This window comes from Pteropus alecto, unplaced genomic scaffold, assembly GCF_000325575.1.
Source record: "Pteropus alecto unplaced genomic scaffold, ASM32557v1 scaffold103, whole genome shotgun sequence".
Lineage (NCBI taxonomy): Eukaryota > Metazoa > Chordata > Mammalia > Chiroptera > Pteropodidae > Pteropus > Pteropus alecto.
In genome coordinates, this window is record NW_006436288.1 from 9,757,669 (window position 1) to 9,762,318 (window position 4,650).

General features: G+C 36.8%; 1 pseudogene; it reads right to left on the reverse strand.

Moving 5' to 3' along the window:
- Positions 1 to 387: 387 nt before the first annotated feature.
- Positions 388 to 503, reverse strand: LOC112480354 (annotated as a pseudogene).
- Positions 504 to 4,650: the final 4,147 nt, after the last annotated feature.

The window sequence follows — 4,650 nt, forward strand, 5'->3', positions numbered from 1 at the left end:
ATTTTTATACATATAGAGAGCTGATGGTGTAAGTTCTAGTACAAAGGCCATCAATCTTGAGACTCAAGAAAAGCAGATTTTTTAGTTCAAATCCAAAAGCAGGAAAAAAGAAAAAAAAACAAACAAAATATATCCCAGTGCAAGCAGTAATGGAGGATGAGTTTCCTTTTATTCTTCCTTTTGTTCTATTCAAGTCTTCAATTGTTTGGAGAAGGCCCACCACATTAGGGAGACAAATCTGTTTTACTCATTCAGTCTACCAATTTAAATGTTAACCTCATCCAGAAACTCCCTAATAGACACACTCAAAGTAATGTTTGACCAAAAGTCTAGGCACCCCCATGGCCCACTCTGGTTAATGCACGAATTTTTTTTTATTATTATTTATGCCTACAGCACCTGGTCTTCCTAGGTGGTCTCCCATCCAAGTACTAACCAGGCCCGACCCTGCTTAGCTTCCGAGATCAGACATTGGGCTTGTTCAGGGTAGCATGGCCATAGAGCAAGGACTGTGGCTCCACTTGGGTGTAAAGCAGATGTGCTAACCACTACACTATGGAACCATGTCCGACGCATGAAATTAACCATCACACCAAGGGATGCTGATCCAGGTTCACACTTCAAGAACCACTGCTATAGCAGAAATTGAGTCAGGAAGAGAAACCTACGATTAGCTTTATCTTTATCACAGAGCCTGCACATAGATAGGTAGGTATTGCTGGCTCAGTGATGAGACAGTAATGTGTCTTTTCCATGCTCTATAAATACAGAGTAAAAAATGAGACAAAATCCTGAAATTCACCTAAATGCCTAACGATTTGCAGTTCTCACAGCTGAAGATGATTGAGACTATAAGATATATATTTTTTAACCAAGAAGAACTTTAAAATTTGCCTCTTAATTAATATCTTGAATATAAATTGTAAGTGATGACCTTTTTTTTTGTTAATAAACAACTTAGTAAAAATCACTTGAAAACTCAGAACTTCACTCACGCTTTCTTTAAAAAGTGGCATATTGCCAACAAAGTCATTGCAGAGCATAGTGAGAGCTGTGGTTTATTCTCTGACATTTGAAAGTATTACTGAGCTCTTTAGCACATGGATACTGAATATTCAACAACTTTCTGAAATTTCCAATGCTGCTGCCTGCTTCAGCACTTTTAATTTCTAGAATATGCCAGAGTTGTACATTAGCATTTAAATGGACAGCCACGTCCTGCAGAAAGCTCAGATATATGTCACACTGTAACTGGTTTCAGCTCCTGCAGGGGCTGCAGAGTCTCTCAGCCTCTTCTGATGCTTCTTCTCTTTCAACTTTTGCCTTTGTGGATTCGGGATGATCAGTTATCTGCAAGATTTATAACCAACTGCTTTGATGTCAGACAGATGTATGGTATCAACATTCTGCAAGTCAAGAAAACTCTCTTTCTCAATTAGGGTATAATGTGTGTGTTTCTCTCTGTTGACTGCTTACTTTGATATAATAAAGCAAACTTTACTTCCTTGAGTTTTTCTCTTAGAGAAGAAAATTTTAAATCAGTCCTCATTCCAAGTTGGAACTTAATTTGGTATAATGTCTCTAACTGCACTAAACCACCAGGCTAGGACAAAATGGGCTCACTCTTCATATACCTAAAATCCACAACTGCTTATATCTCAGCAGCAAAATCACAAAGTACTAGCTACTAAAGTGTTTTTATTTGGATGTGATTACCCATCTGTTAAAACTCAGGCTTATTATACAACTTAAATCACATGTTTCTCTAAGGGCCATCATCACTTTTATCCTTTGATCTACAGTGTGATAAAAGTAAGCCTTATCAAAATTCCTAGATAACCTTATAATTGCCTTATCAGTATAACAATGGATCCAGGACATAAAGCTGGTGGGTTGAATGTCATACAAGTGTGTAATCGCACTGCTCTTCAGTATACAGTAGTCCCCCCTTATCTGCAGTTTTGCTTATCATGGTTTCAGTTACCTGTACTCAACTGAAAATATTAAGTAAAAAACTCCAGATATAAACAATTCACAAATTTTAAATTGTGCATCATCCCGACTAGTGTGATGAACTTTCACACCACTCTGTTCTGCCCAGGACATTAATCACCCCTTTGTTCAGTATATCCACACTGTATATGCCGCCCACCAATTAGTCACTTAATAGCTTGGTTATCAGATGAATTGTTGTGGGAAACCTAGGACTCCTTAAATATGGTAAAAAACCTAGGCCTCAAATACAGACAGACCTGTAGGTTCAACACTGGTTTCTCAACTTTGGCATCTTGGGTATGTTATTTTACCTCTCCATGCCTCAGCAAAGTCATCTATAAAATGGGGATTATAACAGAAACTATCCCATAAGGTTAGATAATACGTATAAAATGCTTAGAACAATCCCTGACCTGCTTAATGCTCAATAAACACTATTAATTATTCTAATTATTATCACTCAATTACAAAAATGATTTCAAATGTCCAGATCCAGATGAATTGTATACCAGGGTAATGAACAACTTGCATAAATATTTGTTGAATAACTAATATGCAAAATATACTAATATCTAGCATCTGTGGCTATCACTATCGCTTTGATCGACACATAAAGTACCTGCTCTCAGATACTTGCTAAGTCGATGTTTTATAAATGTCCGTCGTTTGATTACTGTCTGTCTTAGTTTCCTATCTCTGCTGTTATAAATTATCATAGACTTAGTGGTTTAAAACAAGAGGAATTCTCCTACAGCTCTTGAGGTGGAGCCTTGAAGTGGCCTCCCAGGGTAAAATCAGGGTGTTGGCGGGGGTGGCTCCTTCTTGGAGCTTCACGGCAGAATCCATTCCTTGTTCTTCAGCTTCTAGAAGCTACCTGGGTTGCTTGGTTCACAACCCTTTCTTTGAATTACTCTAACCTCTTGCTTCTCTGTCACATCTCCTATTCCTGTTAGCTGCTCCTCTGTTCTTGACTCTCCTGACTCCCTTTTATAAGAACCCGTGTGATTACATCATTGGACCCACCCAGATAATCCAGGATAATCTCCTCATCTCAAGATCTTTAATTTAATTATAGCTGCAAATTTCTTTTTACCAAATAAGGCAACATTCACAAATTCTGGGATTAGTATATAGATATCTTTGGAGCCATTATCCAGCCACCACATCATCCTTACCATTTGATTTTTGCCAAGTTTGCTTACAAATATACCATTATTAAATATGTCTTAAATTGTGTTTAATTTAATTTATCTGTGAACTCATGGTTGCAATGAACTAGTTATATTTTTTCCTTTAAAACCCATTAAAATAACATTTTAATTATTAAAATAAATTTTTGTTTATTTTCTAACATCCTCTTGGGCTATGTACCACACTTGAGGAAACTCTGATTATAAATTCTGCTACAAACTGACCTCCATCAAGGATTAGCCTAATATCTCCCTAATATCGATATTAGTAATTGGGAATGTCAGGCCTAGTATAATGAGCAAGCTTATCATCTTTTTTGAATTATTTGAGTTCTGTTCCAGTATTATTTAAAAATAATATAAGCCATGGTTTTGAGTCATACTATTAAAGCCAGATATAGAAATTTTTTAACTAAGTTACAGATTCATGCTAAGTCCTCTACATTAAGGAAGGTCAATACAAGAATAATCTCCTTGAACTGCATTTCCTATCTTTCTATAAACCCATAGTTGGAGCTATGACTCATTATGGCATGTTCTTTGTACAAGGAAGCAAGTAACAAATTCTTCCTTGAGTTTAGTTGCAGGAAAAATGATGGCCTCTGATCTTAAATTTGTTGGCTTCCTTTTGTCATAAAAAGAGAACAAGCGCAGCCTAACGTTTTGGGTTTTGCCAAAGTTAATAACATAGTCAAATTCAAGTTGTAAATGAAATCAGCTCATCACTGGGAATTTGGCAACAAAATTCCTCTGCTCCTGAATTGTGAAGTATACTGTTTTGACGAGTTGTTTTACTTTGTATTATGTCCAATCCTGTTGGAAGGAATAATATGCAAGTCCTACTGTAACAGAAATTGTAATTAGGTAGATTTGTATATTTTATACGAAACTAATTCCTGAATTCTGAATGACATTTACTATTTTAAGAAAGTAATTATGGTGGGTGTGAGAATGTGCCTTGCACACCTCTAACCACAGAGAACTTGATAAAGGGCCCCGGCTGCACACTCTCAAATGCATCCCCTTTTGCACAGAGGCCATGCTTCCCATAGGCTGCTTCCTGTAAGGACTGAGGACAGCAGGGATACTAAAATAAGTTATTCCTGGAAGACTCAGGACTCTTCTGACAGCTTTGCTGAATCTTCCTTAGATTGCAGGATAGTCTAAGATACTTCCATCCAACCTTCTTTCCCTCTTCCTGTTTACTGTCCTTGTATTGTGGTCAGAAGAATCTCTCAGCTTTCTCTGATTCGAGTCACCTTTTCTCTCACAGGCATTTCCCTAATTAAATCCTTATGTGTTTAACCCCATTTTGGCGTCTACAATCTGAGAGGACCCGATTAACAAGTATTGTAACTTTCTGACTCTTAAAATAATCAGAAGTTCTTTTTCTTTTTTTCCTTCTTTGAAGGCAAATATGCATCTAATTTATATACTGGTTGTACCAAGTTGTTTGGCTGCATAT